Below are 19,269 nucleotides of genomic sequence, written 5' to 3'. Positions count from 1 at the left end.
TGTGAATAGGTCACCAGTATCAGGTGAGCCCCTTGTGGGAACAAGAGCCACTCTATCCAGCTGAGTCCCAGGTCCATGTGAGGCCCACGTGAGGACCAGATTCATCAGGTCGAATTGAGGCATAGCTGGGGACAAGAGTCACCAGGTCTGGGTGCGGCCTAGGTGTGGCAAGATTCAGCAGTTCTGAGTGAGGTCAAAGTGGGGACGAGAGACACGAGGTCCCGGTGAGGCCAAACTGAGGACCAGAGTCACCAGATCCAGGTGATGTCCATGTTGGAAAGAGAGTCACCAGGTCCAGGAGAGGTCCATGTGGAGACCAGAGTCACCAGATCCAGGTGAAGCCCAGCTGGGGACGAGAGTCACAAGACCCAGGTGAAGCCCAGGTGGGGACCAGAGTCACTAGGTCCAGATGAGGCCAGTTGAGGACCAGAGATACCAGGTACACGAGAGGCCCCAGTGGGGATCAGAGGCAACAGGTACATGTTAGGCCGGCTTGGGTCCATGGTCAACAGGTCTACTTGAGGCTCAGGTGTGGAACACAGTAACCGGGTCTAGGTGAGTAACCGGTGGTGACAAATGTTACCACGTCCAGGTGAGGCCCAGGGGGGACCAGGATCACCAGGTACAGGGGAGGCCCTTGAATGTACCAGAGTCAACAGTACGACGTCAGTCGCAGGTGGGAACCAGGGTCAGCAGGTCCAAGTCAGTCCAAAGTGGGGTTCACAGTCACTAGGGCACGGTGAGACCCAGAGGGGGACCAGAGTGACCTGGTCCAGGGAAGGTCCAGTTTTGGAACACAGTCACCGGGTCCCAATTTTGCCCAGTTGAGGACCATGGTCAACAGGGCCAGGTGACGCCCAGAAGGGGACCGGAGTCCCCAAATCCAGGTGAAGCCCAGGTGGAGACCACAGTCACCAGATCCAGGGTACTCTCAGATGCAGACCAGAATCACCAGGTCCAGGTGAGGTGCAGGTGACAACCACACTCACCAGGTCCCGGTGAGGCCCTGGTGGGTACCAGAGTCACGAGGTACATAAGAAGCTAGAAACACTGCAGCCACCAGTTCCACATGATATCCATGTGGGAACGACAATCACCAGTTACAGGTGAGGACCAGGTGGGGATCCAACTCACCATGTCCAGGTCAGATCCAGGTGGGAACCAGTGTCAGCATGTGCAGGTTGGCCCAGGTGAAGACCAGAGTTAATAGGTGCGTCTGGGTCACTGTTAGTGAACAGTGTAACCATATCCTGAAGTTACCCAGGGGGGGACCAGAGACAAAGTTCCAGGTGAGGTCCCGATGGGAACCACAGTCACCATGTCAGGTGAGGCCATGCTTAGGATCAGAGTCACCAGTTACAGGTGAGGCCCAGGTAGAGCCAGAGTCACCTGGTACAGAAGAGGCCAAAGTCAGGACCAGAGTTGCCATGATCAGGTCAGTCCCAGTGGCGAAGACAGTAACCATGTCCCGATGATGCCCAGGTAGAACCAGAGTGACCATGTCCAGATGTTGCGCAGGTGTGGACCATGTTCACTAGGTCCCGGTGAGGCCCAGTTGAAGACCAGATTCACCAGGTCTAGGTGAAGCCTAGAGGGGTACCAGATTCACCTGGTCTAGGTGACATCCAGATGGGGACCAGAGTCACCATGTCAGGCTGAGGCCCTGAGGGGATCCAGAGTCATCATGTCCAGGTGAGGCTCAGGTGTGGAACAGAGTATCCAGGTCATAATGGTCCACAGGTGAGGACCAGAGTCACCAGATCTGGGTGACGCGCAGATAGGATCAGAGTCACCAGTTCCAGGTGAGGTCAAGAAAGAGTCCACAACAATCAGGTCCAGGTGGGGAACAAAGTCATCAGGACTGGGTGAGGCCCAGATGGGGACCAGATACACCAGGTCCAGGTGTGGCCCAGGTGGTGACCAGAGTCCCCGGGTCTGGGAGAGGACCAGTAAGGACCAGATTCACCAGGTCCAAGAGGCCCACGTGGGGACCTGAGTCACCAGGTATGGGTGAGCCCCAGGTGAATCCCCACTCACCAGGTCCGGGTGAGGGCAACCTGCAAGCCAGAGTCACCAGATCCAGGTGAGACCCTAGTGGGGACCGCAGTCACCAGGTAAATGTGAGTCTACAAGAACACCACAGTCAACAGGTCCAGGTGTGGTTCATGTGGGAACGAGAGTCACCAGGTCCAGGTGAGACCCAGATGGGGACCACAGTTACCAGGTGCTGATTGAGGCCTAGGTGGGGGGACCAGAGTCATCAGGACCAGTTGAGGGCAAACTGTGTAACAAAGTTATCATGTCCAGTGGAGGCCCACGTTGGGAACAGAGTAAAAATGTCCCATTGATGCCAGGTGGGAAAAGTGTCACAAGGTCCAGACGAGGCCTAAGTGAGGAGTAGATTCACCAGGTCCTGTTGAGGCCGAGGTGAGGACCAGTGTCCCCAGCTCCGGGTGAGTCCCAGAGGGGGACTAGAGTCACCCGGTTCTGGTGATATCCAGGTGGGGACCAGAGTCACCACATCAGAGTGAGGCCCAGAGGGAGACGAGAATCACTAGGTCCATGTGAGGCACCGATGTAGAACTGAGAAACCAGGTCCCATGATGCCCATATGAGGACCTGAGTCACCAGGTCCAGGTGAGGTCCCTGTGGGAACCAGTCACCTCGTCCCGGGGAGGTCCAGGTGGGACCACAGTCACCAGGTCCAAGTGAGGCCCAGGTATATAAGAGAGTATCCAGGTCCCAATTATGCCCAGGTAAGGACCAGACTCAACAGGTCCAGGAGAGGCCCAAATATGAATCAGAGTCATTGTGTTCCAGGTGAGGCCAGATGGAGACCACAGGAAGCAGGTCCAGGAGAGCCCCATATGGGAACCAGAGCCACCAGATCCAGGTGATGTCCAGGTGGAACCACTGTCACAAGGTCCAGGTGAGGCGCAGGTGGCAACAGGATTCACCAAGTCCAGGTAAGGCCCAGGTGTCGACCAGTCACCACATCCAGGTGCGGACCAGTAAGGACCAGATTCACCAGGCCCAAGTGAAGCCCAAGGGGTGACCAGAATCACCAGGTAAGGGTGAGGCCCAGACGGGGAACCAGAGTAACCACTTTAGTTTGAGGCCGAGAATGGGACCAGAGGTCCCTGGTCAAAGTGAGGCCCAGGTGTGGAATAGAGTATCCAGGTCCCAATGATGCCTGGGTGAGGACCAGAGTCACTAGGGCCATGCAGGCCCAGATGGGGAACAGAATCACTAGATCCTGTTGAGGCATAGAATAAGACCACAGTCACCAGTATCAGGTGAGCCCCTTGTGGGAACCAGAGCCACTCTATCCAGCTGAGTCCCAGGTCCATGTGAGGCCCACGTGAGGACCAGATTCATCAGGTCGAATTGAGGCATCGCTGGGGACAAGAGTCACCAGGTCTGGGTGCGGCCTAGATGGGGCAAGATTCAGCAGTTCTGAGTTAGGTCAAAGTGGGGACGAGAGACACCAGGTCCAGGTGAGGCCAACTGAGGATGAGAGTCACCAGATCCAGGTGAGGTCCATGTTGGAAAGAGAGTCACCAGGTCCAGGAGACGTCCAGGTGGGAACCAGAGTCACCAGATCCAGGTGAATTCAGGTGGGGACCAGAGTCACCAGATCCAGGTGAAGCCCTGGTGGAGACCAGAGTCACTAGGTCCAGATGAGGCCCAGGTGAGGACTAGAGTTACCAGGTACACGTGAGGCCCCGGTGGGGATCAGAGGCAACAGGTCCATGTGAGGCCGCCTTGGGGACCATGGTCAACAGGTCTACTTGAGGCCCACGTGTGGAACACAGTAAGCAGATTCAGGTGAGTCCCTGGTGGTGACAAGTTTCACCACGTCCAGGTGAGGCTCAGGTGGGGACCAGGATCACCAGGTACAGGGGAGGCCCTTGAAAGAACCAGAGTCATCAGTTCGAGGTCAGGCATAGGTGGAAACCAGGGTCAGCAGGTCCAAGTAAAGGCAAAGTGGGGTTCACAGTCAAGAGTGCATGGTGAGACCCAGAGGGGGACCAGAGTCACCTGGTCCAGGTGAGGTCCAGTTATGGAACACACTCACCGGGTCCCCATTTTGCCCAGTTGAGGACCATGGTCAACAGGGCCAGTTGAGGCACAGAATGGGACCAGAGTCCGCAAATACAGGTGAAGCCCAGGTTGGGACCACAGTCACCAGATCCAGGGTAGTCTCACGTGCAGACCAGAAACACCAGGTCCAGGTGAGGTGCAGGTGTCAACCACACTCAACAGGTCCCGGTGAGGCCCTGGTGGGGACCAGAGTCACGAGGTACATGAGAAGCTAGAAACACTGCAGCCACCAGGTGCACATGATGTCCATGTGGGAACGCGAATCACCAGTTACAGTTGAGGACCATGTGGGGATCCGACTCACCATGTCCAGGTGAGACCCGGGTGGGAACAAGTGTCATCATGTCCAGGTGTGGCCCAGGTGAATACCAGAGTAAATAGGTCCGGCTGGGTCACTGTTAGTGAACAGTGTAACCGTATCCTGATGCTACCCAGGTGGGTACCAGAGACACCAGGTCCTGGTGAGGCCCAGGTTGGACCAGAGACATGAGGTCCAGGTGAGGTTCCGATGGGAACCACAGTCACCAGGTCAGGTGAGGTCATGCTTTGGATCAGAGTCACCAGTTACAGGTGAGGCCCAGGTGGAGCGAGGTCACCTGGTACAGAAGAGGCCAAAGTCAGGACCAGAGTTACCAGGATCAGGTGAGTCCCAGTGGGGAATACAATAAACATTTCCCAATGATGCCCAGGGAGAACCAGAGTCACCAGGTCCAGATGAGGAGCAGGTAGTGAGCATATTCACTAGGTTCCGGTGAGGCCCAGTTGAGGACCAGTGTCACGAGGTCTAGTTAACTCCTAGAGGGGTACCAGATTCACCTGGTCTAGGTGACATCACGATGGGGACCAGAGTCACCATGTCAGGCTGAGGCCCAGAGGGGATCCAGAGTCATCATGTCCAGATGAGGCTCAGGTGTGGAACAGAGTATCCAGGTCATAATGGTCCACAGGTGAAGGCCAGAGTCATTAGATCTGGGTGAGGCCCAGTTAGGATCAGAGTCACCAGTTCCAGGTGAGCCCCAGAAGGAGTCCACAGCAATCACACAGGAGGCACCCCCAATCACCAGGTCCAGGTGAGGCCAACCTGCAGGCCATGAAGAGGAACCATGTCCCGATGATGCCAAGGAAGGGACCAGAGTCACCAGGTCCAGAATCGGCGCAGGTGAGAGCATATTCACTAGGTCCCTGTGAGGCCCAGTTGTGGACCAGAGTCACCAGGTCTACTTGAGGCCTAGAGGGGTACCAGATTCACCTGGTCTAGGTGACAACCTGATGGGGACCAGAGTCACCATGTCAGGCTGAGGCCCAGAGGGGATCCAGAGTCATCATGTCCAGGTGAGGCTCAGGTGTGGGACAGAGAGTCCAGGTCATAATGGTCCACAGGTGAGGACCAGAGTCACCAGATCTGGGTGAGGCCCAGTTAGGATCAGAGTCACTAGTTCCAGGTGAGGGCCAAGAAGGAGTACACAGCAATCAGGTCCAGGTGGGAACAAAGTCGCCTGGACTGGATGACGCCCAATGGGGACCAGAATCACAATGTCCAGGTGATTCCCAGGTGATGACCAGAGTTACCAGTTCCGGGTGAGGACAAGGGAAGGACCAGATTCACCAGGTCCACGTGAGGCCCACGTTGGGACCTTGTCACCAGGCATGGGTGAGTCTCAGGTGACAACCCCACTCACTAGGTCCAAGTGAGGCCAACCTGCGGCCATGCCGAGGAACCATGTCCCGGTAATGCCGAGGTAGGGATCAGAATCACCATGTCCAAATGAGGCCCAGATGGAGCATATTCACTAGGTCTAGGTGAGGCCCAGTTGAGGAACAGAGTCACCAGATCTGGTTGAGCCCTATATGGGTACCAGAATCACCTGGTCCAGGTGACATCCAGATGGGGACCAGAGTCACCAGGTCAGGGTGAGGCCCAGAGAGGTTCGAGAGTCATCATGTCCATGTGAGTCTCAGGTGTGGAACACAGTCACCAAGTACCAATGATGCCCAGTTGAGGACCAGATTCAACAGGTCTGGGTGACGCGCAGATAGGATCAGAGTCACCAGTTCCAGGTGAGGCCAAGAAGGAGTCCACAGCAATCAGGTCCAGGTGGGGAACAAAGTAACCAGGAATGGGTGAGGCCCAGGTGTGGAATAGAGTATCCAGGTCCCAATGATGCCTGGGTGTGGACCAGAGTCACTAGGGCCATGCAGGCCCAGATGGCGAACAGAATCACTAGGTCCTGGTGAGGCAGAGGATAAGACCACAGTCACCAGTATCAGGTGAACCCCTTGTGGGAACCAGAGCCATTCTATGCATCTGAGTCCCAGGTCCATGTGAGGCCCACATGAGGACCATATTCATCAGGTCGAATTGAGGCATAGCTGGGGACTAGAGTCACCAGGTCTGGGTGCGGCCTAGGTGGGGCAAGATTCAGCAGTTCTGAGTTAGATCAAAATGGGGACGAGAGACACCAGGTCCAGGTGAGGCCAAACTGAGGACCAGAGTCACCAGATCCAGGTGAGGTCCATGTTGGAAAGAGAGTCACCAGGTCCAGGAGAGGTCCATGTCGGTACCAGAGTCACCAGATCGACGTGAAGTCCAGGTGCGGACCAGAGTCACCAGATCCAGGTGAAGCCCAGATGGGGACCAGAGTCACTAGGTCCAGATTAGGCCCAGGTTAGGACCAGAGTTGCCAGGTACACGTGAGGCCCCGGTGGGGATCAGAGGCAACAGGTCCATGTGAGGCCAGCTTGGGTACCATGGTTAACAGGTCTACTTGAGGCCCAGGTGTGGAACACAGTAACCAGGTCCAGGTGAGTCCCCGGTGGTGACAAGAGTCACCATGTCCAGGTGTGGCCCAGGTGGGGACCAGGATCACCAGGTACAGGGGAGGCCCTTGAAAGAACCAGAGTCAACAGTTCGAGGTCAGGCGCAGGTGGCAACCAGGGTAAGCAGGTCCAAGTCAGGCCAAAGTGGGGTTCACAGTAACTAGGGCACGGTGAGACCCAGAGGGGGACCAGAGTCACCTGGTCCAGGTGAGGTCCATTTGTGGAACACAGTCAACGGGTCCCAATTTTGGCCAGTTGAGGACCATGGTCAACAAGGCCAGGTGAGACCCAGATGGGGACCGGAATCCCCAAATCCATTTGAAGCCCAGGTAGGGACCACAGTCACCAATCCAGTGTAGCCTCGGGTGCAGACCAGAATCACCAGGTCCAGGTGAGGTGCACATGGCCACCACACTCACGAGGTCCTGGTGAGGCCCTGGTGGGGACCAGAGTCACGAGGTACATGAGAAGCTAGAAACACTGCAGCCACCAGGTCCACATGATGTCCATGTGGGAACGAGAATCACCAGTTACAGGTGAGGACCAGGTTTGGATCTGACTCACCATGTCCAGGTGAGACCCAGGTAGGAACCTGTGTCACCATGTCCAGGTGTGGCTCAGGTGAAGACCAGAGTTAATAGGTCCGGCTGGGTCACTGTTAGTGAACAGTGTAACCATATCCTGATGCTCCCCAGGTGTTTAGCAGAGACACCAGGTCCTGCTAAGCCCCAGGTGGGATCGGAGACATGAGGTCCAGGTGAGGTCCCGATGGGAAGCAGTCACCAGATCAGATGAGGCCATTCGTAGGATCAGAGTCACCAGTTACAGGGGAGGCCCAGGTGGAGCCAGAGTTACCTGGTACAGAAGAGTCCAAAGAGAGGACCAGAGTTACCAGGATCAGGTCATTCCCAGTGTGGAATAGAGTAACCATGTCCCGATGATGCCCAGGTAGGGACCAGAGTCACCAGGTCCAGATGAGGCCCAGATGGAGCATATTCACTAGGTCCAGGTGAGGCCCAGTTGAGGACCAGAGTCACCAGATCTGGTTGAGTCCTTGAGGGGTACAAAAATCAGCAGGTCCAGATGACATCCAGATGGGGACCAGGGTCACCAGGTCAGGGTGAGGCCCAGAGAGGTTCCAGTGTCATCATGTCCAGGTGAGTCTCAGGTGTGGATCAGAGTCTCCAGGTACCAATGAAGCCCAGGTGAGGACCAGAGTCACCAGGTCTGGGTGATGCGCAGATAGGATCAGAGTCACCAGTTCCAGCTGAGGCCAAGAAAGGGTCCACAGCAATCAGGTCCAGGTGGGGAAAAAAGTCACCAGGACTGGGTGAGGCCCAGATGGTGACCAGATTCACCAGCTCCAGGTGAGACCCAGGTGTTGACCAGAGTCCCCGGGGCTGGGAGGGGACCAGGTAAGAACAAGATTCACCAGGTCCAAGTCGCCCACGTGGAGACCTGAGTCACCAGGTATGGGTGAGGCCCAGGTGTCAACCCCACTCGCCAGGTCCAAGTGAGGCCAGCCTGCAAGCCAGAGTCACCAGATCCATGTGAGACCCTAGTGGGGACCGGAGTCACCAGGTAAATGTGAGTCTACGAGAACACCACAGTCACCAGGTCCAGGTGTGGTTTATGTGGGAACGAGAGTCACCAGGTCCAGGTGAGACCCAGGTGGGGACCACAGTCACCAGGTCCAGATTGAGGTCTAGGTGGGGGGACCAGAGTCATCAGGAGCAGTTGAGGCCAAAGTGTGGAGAAAAGTTATCATGTCCAGGTGAGCCCCAGGTGGGGATCAGAGAAAACATGTCCCATTGATGTCAGGTGGGAAAAGAGTCACAAGGTACAGATGAGGCCTAAGTGAGGAGTAGATTCAACAGGTCCTGGTGAGGCCCATTTTAGGACCAGTGTCCCCAGCTCCGGGTGAGTCCCTGAGGGGGACCAGAGTCACCCGGTTCTGGTGATATCCAGGTGGGGACCAGAGTCACCACGTCAGGGAGAAGCCCAGAGGGGGACGAGTTTCACTAGGTCCAGGTGAGGCCCCGATGAGGTACTGAGAAACCAGTTCCCATGATGCCCATATGAGGACCTGAGTCACCAGGTCCAGGTGAGGCCAAACTGAGGACCAGAGTCACCAGATCCAGGTGAAGCCAAGGTGGGGACCATAGTCACTAGGTCCAATGAGGCCCAAGTGAGGACCAGTGTTACCAGGTACACGTGATTCCACGGTGCGAATCAGAGGCAACAGGTCCATATGAGGCCGGCTTCGGTACCATGGTCAACAGGTCTACTTGAGGCCCAGGTGTGGAACACAGTAAGCAGGTCCAGGTGAGTCCCCGCTGGAGACAAGGGTCACCACGTCCAGGTGAGGCCCAGGTGGGAACCGGTGTCACCATGTCCAGGTGTGGCGAGGTGAAGACCAGAGATAATAGGTCCGGCTGGGTCACTGTTAGTGAACAGTGTAAACATATCCTGATGCTGCCCAGGTGGGTACGAGAGACACCAAGTCCTGGTGAGGCCCAGGTGAGACCAGAGACATGAGGACCAGGTGAGGTCCCGATGGGAACCAGAGTCACCAGGTCAGGTGAGGCCATGCTTTGCATCAGAGTCACCAGTTACAGGTGAGACCAAGGTGGAGCCAGAGTCACCTGGTAGAGAAGAAGCCAAAGTCAGGACCAGAGTTACCAGGATCAGGTCAGTCCCAGAGGGGAATAGAGTAACCATGTCCCGATGATGCCCAGTTAGAACCAGAGTCACCAGGTCCAGATGAGGCGCAGGTGGGAAGCATGTTCACTAGGTCCCGGTGAGGCCCAGTTGAGGACCAGAGTCGGGATCCCTGGGTGGCGCAGGGGTTTGGCGCCTGCCTTTGGCCCAGGGCGCGATCCTGGAGACCTGGGATCGAATCCCACGTCGGGCTCCCGGTGCATGGAGCCTGCTTCTCCCTTTGCCTGTGTCTCTGCCTCTCTCTCTCTCTCTCTGTGACTACCATAAATAAATAAAGAAAAAAAAATTAAAAAAAAAAAAAAAAGAGGACCAGAGTCACCAGGTCAAGTTGAGGCCTAGGTGGGGGGACCTGAGTCATCAGGACCTGTTGAGGCCAAAATGTGGAGCAAAGTTATCATGTCCAGGTGAGGCCCAGGTGGGGAACAGAGTAACCATGTCACATTGATGCCAGGTGGGAAAAGAGTCACAAGGTCCAGACGAGGCCTAAGTGAGGAGTAGATTCACCAGGTCCTGTTGAGGACCAGCTGAGGACCAGTGTCCCCAGCTCCGGGTGAGTCCCAGAAGGGGAACAGAGTCACCCGGTTCTGGTGATATCCAGGTGGGGACCAGAGTAACCACGTCAGGGTGAGGCCCAGAGGGGGACAAGAATCACTAGGTCCAGGTGAGGCCCCGATGTGGAACTGAGAAACCAGGTCCCATGATGCCCATATGAGGACCTGAGTCACCAGGTCCAGGTGAGGTCCCTGTGGGAACCAGTCACCTCGTCCAGCTGAGGTCCAAGTGGGACCACAGTCACAAGGTCCAGGTGAGGCGCAGTTGGCAACAGGATTCACCAAGTCCAGGTGAGGCCCAGGTGGCGACCAGTCACCAGATCCAGGTGCGGAATAGCTAAGGACCATATTCTCCAGGCCAAAGAGAAGCCCAACGGGTGACCAGAGTCACCAGGTCAGGGTGAGGCCCAGAGGGGGAACCAGAGTAACCAGTTTAGTTTGAGGCCCAGAATGGGACGTAAGGTCCCTGGTCAAAGTGAGGCCCAGGTGTGGAATAGTGTATCCAGGTCCCAATGACGCCTGGGTGAGGACCAGAGTCACTAGGGCCATGCAGGCCCAGATGGGGAACAGAATCAGTAGGTCCTGGTGAGGCATAGAATAAGACCACATTCAGCAGTATCAGGTGAGCCCCTTTGGGAACCAGAGCCACTCTATCCAGCTGAATCCCAGGACCAGGTGAGGCCAACGTGAGGATCAGATTCATCAGGTCGAATTGATGCATAGCTGGGGACAAGCGTCACCAGGTGGGTGCGGCCTAGGTGGGGCAAGATTCAGCATTTCTGAGTTAGGTCCAAGTGGGGACGAGAGACACCAGGTCCAGGTGAGGCCAATCTGAGGACCAGAGTCACCAGATCCAGATGAGTTCCATGTTGGAAAGAGAGTCACGAGGTCCAGGAGAGGTCCAGATGGGGTCCAGAGTCACCAGATCCAGGTGAAATCCAGGTGGGGACCAGAGTCACCAGATCCAGGTGAAGCCCAACGGGGACCAGAGTCACCAGATCCAGGTGAAGCCCAGGAGGGGACCAGAGTCACTAGGTCCAGATGAGGCCAGGTGAAGACCAGAGATATCAGGTACACGTGAGGCCCCGGTGGGGATCACAGGCAACAGGTTCATGTGAGGCCGGCTTGGGGACCATGGTCAAAAGGTCTACTTGAGGCCCAGGCGTGGAACACAGTAACCAGGTCCACGTGAGTAACCGGTGGTGACAAGAGTCACCACGTCCAGGTGAGGCCCAGGTGGGGACCAGGATCACCAGGTTCAGGGGAGGCCCTTGAAAGAACCAGAGTCAACATTTCGACGTCAGTCGCAGGTGGCAACCAGGTTCAGTAGGTCCAAGTCAGTACAAAGTGGGTTTCACAGTCACTAGGGCACGGTGAGACCCAGAGGGGGACCAGAGTCACCTGGTCCAGGTGAGGTCCAGTTGTGGAACACAGTCACCGGGTCCCAATTTGCCCAGTTGAGGACCATGGTCAACAGGGCCAGTTGAGGCCCAGATGGGGACCGGAGTCCCCAAATCCAGGTGAAGCCCAGGTGGAGACCACAGTCACCAGATCCAGGGTAGTCTCAGGTGCACACCAGAATCACAAGGTCCAGTTGAGGTGCAGGTGGCAACCATACTCACCAGTTCCCGGTGAGGCCCTGGTGGGGACCAGAGTCTCAAGGTACATGACAAACTAGAAACACTGCAGCCACTAGGTCCACATGATGTCCATGTGGGAACGACAATCACCAGTTACAGGTGGGGATCCGATTCACCATGTCCAGGTGAGACCCAGGTGGGAACCAGTGTCACCATGTCTAGGTGTGGCTCAGGTGAAGACCAGAGTTAATAGGTCTGTATGGGTCACTGTTAGTGAACAGTGTAACCATATCCTGATGCTACCCAGGTGGGGAACAGAGACATCAGGTCAAGGTGTGGTCCCGATGGGAACCACAGTCACCAAGTCAGGTGAGGCCATGCTTAGGATCATAGTCACCAGTTACAGGTGAGGCCCAGTTGGAGCCAGAGTCACCTGGTACAGAAGAGGCCAAAGTCAGGACCAGAGTTACCAGGTTCAAGTCAGTCCCAGTGGGGAATAGAGTAACCATGTCCCGATGATGCCCAGGTAGAACCAGAGTCACCAGGTCCAGATGAGGCGCAGGTGTGGAGCATGTTCACTAGGTCCCGGTGAGGCCCAGTTGAGGACCAGAGTCACCAGGTCGAGTTGAGGCCAAGAGGGGTACCAGATTCACCTGGTCTAGGTGACTTCCAGATGGGGAGCAGGGTCACCAGGTCAGGGTGAGGCCCAGAGAGGTTCCAGTGTCATCATGTCCAGTTGAGGCTCAGGTGTGGAACAGAGTAACCAGGTACCAATGATGCCAAGGTGAGGACCAGAGTCACCAGATCTGGGTGAGGCCCAGATAGGATCAGAGTCACCAGTTCCAGGTGAGGCCAAGAAGGAGTCCACAGCAATCAGGTCCAGGTGGGGTGACAAAGTCACCAGGACTGGATGAGGACCAAATGGGGACCAGATTAACCAGGTTCATGTGATTCCCAGGTGGTGACACGAGTTAGGAGTTCCGGGTGAGGACCAGGAAGGGACCAGATTCACCACGTCCAATTGAGGCCCACGTGGGGACCTGTGTCACCAGGCATGGGTGAAGCCAAGGTGACAACGCCAGTCACCAGGTCCAGGTGAGGCCATCCTGTAGGCCATGCAGTGGAACCATGTCCCGATGATGCCCAGGTAGGGACCAGAGTCACCAGGTCCAAATGAGGCCCAGATGGAGCATATTCACTAGGTCCAGGTGAGGCCCACTTGAGGACCTGAGTCACCAGATCTGTTTGAGGCCTAGAGGCGTACCAGAATCACCTGGTCCAGGTGACATCCAGATGGGGACCAGAGTCACCAGGTCAGGGTGAAGCCCAGAGAGGTTCCAGAGTCATCATGTCCAGGTGAGGCTCAGGTGTGGAAGAGAGTCACCAGGTACCAATGATGCCCAGGTGAGGACCAGAGTCACCAGGTCTGGGTGACGCGCAGATAGGATCAGAGTCACCAGTCCCAGTTGAGGCCAAGAAAGAGTCCACAGCAATCAGGTCCAGGTGGGGAACAAAGTCACCAGGACTGGGTGAGGCCCAGATGGGGAACAGATTCACCAGGTCCAGGTGAGGCCTAATTGGGGACCAGAGTCCCCGGGTCTGGGAGAGGACCAGGTAAGGACCAGATTAACAGGTCTAAGAGGCCCACGTGGGGACCTGAGTCACCAGGTTTGGGTGAGGCCCAGGTGGCAACCCCACTAACCAGATCCAGGTGATGCCAACCTGCAGGCCACAGTCACCAGATCCATGTGAGGCCCTAGTGGGGACCCGAGTCACCAGGTAAATGTGAGTTTACAAGAACACCAAAGTCACCAGGGCCAGGTGTGGTTCATGTGGGAATGAGAATCACCAGGTCAGGGTGAGACCCAGGTTGGGACGATAGTCTCCAGGTCCAGATTGAGGCCTAGGTGGGGGGACCAGGGTCATCAGGACCAGTTGAGAACAGAATGCGGATCTAAGTTATCATGTCCCTGTGAGGCCCAGGTGCGGAAAAGAGTAACCATGTCCCGTTGATGCCAGGTGGGAAAAGAGTCACAAGGTTCAGACGAGACCTAAGTGAGGAGTAGATTCAACAGGTACTTTTGAGATCCATTTGAGGACCAGTGTCCCCAGCTCTGGGTTAGTTCTAGAGGAGGACCAGAGTCACCCGGTTCTGGTGATATCCAGATGGGGACCAGAGTCACCATGTCAGGGTGAGGTTCAGTGGGGATCCAGAGTCATCATGTCCAGGTGAGGCTCAGGTGTGGAACAGAGAATCCAGGTATTAATGGTCCACAGGTGAGGACCAGAGTCACCAGATCTGGGTGAGGCCCAGCTACGATCAGAGTCACCACTTCCAGGTGAGGCCAAGAAGGTGTCCACAGCAATCAGGTCCAGGTGGGGAACAAAGTCACCAGGACTGGGTGAGGCCCAGATGGGGACCAGATTCACCAGGCCCAGGTGATTCCCAGGTGGTGACCAGAGTTACCAGTTCCGGGTGAGGACCAGGTAAGGACCAGATTCACCAGGTCCAAGTGAGGCCCATTGGGCACCTGTGTCACCAGGTATGGGTGAGTCCCAAGTGGCAACCCACTCACCAGGTCCAGGTGAGGCCACCCTGCAGGCAATGCCGAGGAAGAGTGTCCCGATGATGCCCAGGTAGGGACCAGAGTTACCAGGTCCAGGTGAGGCCAACTTGCAGGCCATGCAGTGGAACCATGTCCCGATGATGCCCAGGGAGGGACCAGAATCACCAGGTCCAAATGAGGCCCAGATGGAGCATATTCACTAGGTCCAGGTGAGGCCCTGTTGAGGACCAGAGTCACCAGATCCGGTTGAGGCCTAGAGGGGTACCAGAATCACCTGTTCCACGTGACATCCAGATGGGGACCAGGGTCACCAGGTCAGGGTGAGGCCCAGAGAGCTTCCAGAGTCATCACGTCCAAGTGAGGCTCAGGTGTGGAACAGTGTCACCAGATACCAATGATGCCCAGGTGATGACCAGAGTCACCAGGTCTCGGTGACGCTCAGATAGGATCAGAGTCACCAGTTCCAGGTGAGGCCAAGAGAGAGTCCACAGCAATCAGGTCCAGGTGGGGAACAAAGTCACCAGGACTGGGTGAGGCCCTGAGGGGGACCAGATTCACCAGGTCCAGATGAGGCGAGGTGGTGACCAGAGTCCCCGGGTCTGGGAGAGGACCAGGTAAGGACGAGATTCACCAGGTCCAAGAGGCCCACGTGTGGAACTGAGTCACCAGGTATGGGGGAGGCCCAGGTGGCATCCCTACTCACCAAGTCCAGGTGATGCCAACATGCAGGCCAGAGTCACCAGATCCAGGTGAGGCCCTAGTGGGGACCGGAGTCACCAGGTAAATGTGAGTGTACAAGAAAACCACAGTCACCAGGTCCAGGTGTGGTTCATGTGGGAAGGAGAGTCACCAGGTCCAGGTGTGACCCAGGTGGGGACCATAGTCACCAGGTCCAGATTGAGGCCTAGAAGGGGGGACCAGAGTCATCAGGACAATTTGAGGCCAAAGTGTGGAGCAAAGTTATCATGTCCAGGTGATGTCCAGGTGGGGAACAGAGTAACTATGTCCCATTGTTGCCAGGTGGAAAAGAGTCACAAGGTCGAGAAGAGGCCTATGTGAGGACTAGATTCACCAGGTCCTGTTGAGGCCCAGTTGAGCACCAGTGTCCCCAGCTATGGGTGAGTCCCAGAGGGGGATCAGAGTCACCCGGTTCTGGTGATATCCAGGTGGGAACAAGACTCACCACGTCAGGTTGAGGCCCAGAGTGGGACGAGAATCACTAGTTTCAGGTGAGGCCCTGATATGGAACTGAGAAACCAGGTCCCATGATGCCCATGTGAGGACCTGAGTCACCAGGTCCAGGTGAGGTCCCTGTGGGAACCAGTCAACTCGTCCTGGTGAGGCCCAGGTGGGACCACCGTCACCAGGTCCAGGTGAGGCCCAGGAATATAAGAGAGTATCCAGGTCCCACTGATGCCCAGGTAAGGACCTGAGTCAACAGGTCCAAGAGAGGCAAAAATATAAATCAGAGTCATTGTGTTCCAGGTGAGGCCAGATGGAGACCACAGGAACCAGGTCCAGGAGAGCCCCATATGGGAACCAGAGCCACCAGAATCAGGTGAGGTCAAGGTGAGAACACAGTCACAAGGTCCAGGTGAGGCGCAGGTGGCAACAGGATTCACCAACTCCATTTGAGTCCCAGGTGGCGACCAGTCACCACATCCAGGTGAGGACCAGCTAAGGACCAGATTCACCAGGCCCAAGTGAAGCCCAAGGGGTGACCAGAGTCATCAGGTAAGGGTGAGGCCCAGAGGGGGAACCAGAGTAACCAGTTTAGTTTGAGGCCCAGAATGGGACCGGAGTTCCTTGGTCAAAGTGAGGCCCAGGTGTGGAATAGAGTATCCAGATCCAAATGATGCCTGGGTGAGGACCAGAGTCACTAGGGCCATGCAGGCCCAGAGAGGTTCCAGAGTCATCATGTCCAGGTGAGGCTCAAGTGTGGAACAGAGTAACCAGGTACCAATGATGCCAAGGTGAGGACCAGAGTCACCAGATCATGGTGACGCGCAGATAGGATCAGAGTCACCAGTTCCAAGTGAGGCCAAGAGTGTCCACAACAATCAGGTCCAGGTGGGGAACAAAGTCACCAGAACTGGGTGAGGCCCAAATGGGGACCAGATTCACCAGGTCTAGGTGAGGCCCAGGTGGTGACCAGATTCCCCGGATCTGGGAGAGGACCAGGTAAGGACCAGATTCACCAGGTCCTAGTGAGGCCACGTGGGGACCTGTGTCACCAGGTATTGGTGAGGCCCTCGTGGCAGCCCCACTCACCAGGTCCATGTGAGGCCAACCTGCAGGCAATGCAGAGGACCCGTGTTCCGATGATGCCCTGGTAACAGAGTTACCAGGTACAGGTGAGGTCAACCTGCAGGCCATGCAGTGGAACCATGTCCCGATGATGCCCAGGGAGGGACCAGAGTCACCAGGTCCAAATGAGGCCCAGATGGAGCATATTCACTAGGTCAGGTGAGGCCCAGTTGAGGACCAGAGTCACCAGATCTGAATCAGGGCTAGAGGGGTACCAGAATCACCTGGTCCAGGTGATATCCATGTGGGGACCAGAGTCACCAAGTCAGGGTGAGGTCCAGAGAGGTTCCAGAGTCATCATGTCCAGGTGAGGTTCAGGTGTGAAACAGAGTCACTATGTATCAATTATGCCCAGGTGATAACCAGAGTCACCAGGTCTGGGTGACACGCAGATAGCATCAGAGTCACCAGTTCCAGGTGAGGCCAAGAAAGAGTCCAGAGCAATCAGGTCCAGGTGGGGAACAAAGTCACTAGGTCCAGATGAGGCACAGGTGAGGACCAGAGTTACCAGGTACACGTGATTCCCCGGCGGGGATCAGAGGCAACAGGTCCATGTGAGGACATCTTGGGGACCATGGTCAACAGGTCTAATGAGGCCCAGGTGTGGAACACAGTAAGCAAGTCCAGGTGAGTCCCCGGTGGTGACAAGGGTCACCACGTCCAGGTGAGGCCCAGGTGGGGAACAGGACCACCAGGTACCGGGGAGGCCCTTGAAAGAGCCAGAGTCAACAGTTCGAGGTCAGGCGCAGCTGGCAACCAGGGTCAGCAGGTCCAAGTAAGCCCAAAGTGGGGTTCACAGTCACTAGGGCACGGTGAGACCAAGAGGGGGACCAGAGTCACCTGGTGCAAGTGAGGTCCAGTTGTGGAACACAGTCACCGGTTCCCAATTTTGCCCAGTTGAGGGCCATGGTCAACAGGGCCAGGTGAGGCACAGATGGGGACCGGAGTCCACAAATCCAGGTGAAGCCCAGGTGGGGACCACAGTCACCAGATCCAGGGTATTCTCAGGTGCAGACCAGAATCACCAGGTCCAGGTGAGGTTCAGGTGGCAACCACACTCACCAGTTCCCGGGGAGGCCCTGGTGGGGACCAGAGTCACGAGGTACATGAGAAGCTAGAAGCACTGCAGCCAACAGGTCCACATGATGTCCATGTTGGAATGAGAATCACCAGTTACAGGTGAGGACCACGTGGGGATCCGACTCACCATGTCCAGGTGAGACCCAGGTGGGAACCAGTGTCACCATGTCCAGGTGTGGCCCAGGTGAAGACCAGAGTTAATAGGTCCGGCTGGGTCACTGTTAGTGAACAGTGTAACCATATCCTGATGCTACCCAGGTGGGTACCAGAGACACCAGGTCCTGGTGAGGCCCAGTTGGGACCAGAGACATGAGGTTCAGGTGAGGTCCCGATGGGAACCACAGTCACCAGGTCAGGTGAGGCCATGCTTAGGATCAGAGTCACCAGTTACAGGTGAGGCCCAGGTGGAGCCAGAGTTACCTGGTAGAGAAGTGGCCACAGTCATGGCAGAGTTACCAGGATCAGGTCAGTCCCAGTGGGGAATAGAGTAACCATGTCCCGATGATGCCCAGGTAGAACCAGAGTCACCAGGTCCAGATGAGGCGCAGGTGGGGAGTATGATCACCAGGTCCCGGTGAGGCCCAGTCGAGGACCAGTGTCACGAGGTCTAGTTGAGGCCTAGAGGGGTACCAGATTCACCTGGTCTAGGTGACATCGCGATGGGGACCAGAGTCACCATGTCAGGCTGAGGCCCAGAGGTGATCCAGAGTCATCATGTCCAGGTGAGGCTAAAGTGTGGAAAAGAGTAACCAGGTGTCAATGATGCACAGGTGAGGACCAGAGACACCAGATCTGGGTGACGTGCAGATACGATCAGAGTCACCAGTTCCACATGAGGCGAAGAAAGAGTCCACAGCAATCAGATACAGGTGGGGAACAAAGTCAACAGGCCTGGGTGAGGCCCAGATGGGGATCAGATTCACCAGGTCCAGGTAGGCCCAGGTTGTGACCAGAGACCCCGGGGCTGGGAGACGACCAGGTAAGGACCAGATTCACCAGCTAGAAGAGGCCCACGTGGGGACAGAGTCACCAGGTTTGGGTGAGGCCCAGGAGGCAACCCCACTCACCAGGTCCAGGTGAGGCCAACCTGCATGCCAAAGTCACCAGATCCACGTGAGGCCCTAGTCGGCACCGGAGACAGCAGGTAAAAGTGAGTCTACAAGAACACCACAGTCACCAGGTCCAGGTGTGGTTCATGTGGGAACGAGAGTCACCAGTTCCAGGTGAGAACCAGGTGGGGACGACAGTCACCAGGTCCGGATTGAGGCCTAAGAGGGTACCAGTGCCATCAGGACCAGTTGAGGCCCAACTGTGGAGCAAAGTTATCTGGTCCAGTTGAGGCTCAGGTGTGGAAGAGAGTATCCAGGTCATAATGGTCCACAGGTGAGGACCAGAGTCACCAGATCTGGGTGAGGTCCTGTTAGGATCAGAGTCACCAGTTCCAGGTGAGGCCAAGAAGGAGTCCACAGCAATCAGGTCCAGGTGGGGAACAATGTCACCAGGATTGGGTGAGGCCCAGATGGGGACCAGATTCACCAGGTC

Source organism: Canis lupus, chromosome 38 (assembly GCF_048164855.1).
Source record: "Canis lupus baileyi chromosome 38, mCanLup2.hap1, whole genome shotgun sequence".
Lineage (NCBI taxonomy): Eukaryota > Metazoa > Chordata > Mammalia > Carnivora > Canidae > Canis > Canis lupus.
Note: the sequence above shows the minus strand (reverse complement) of the source record.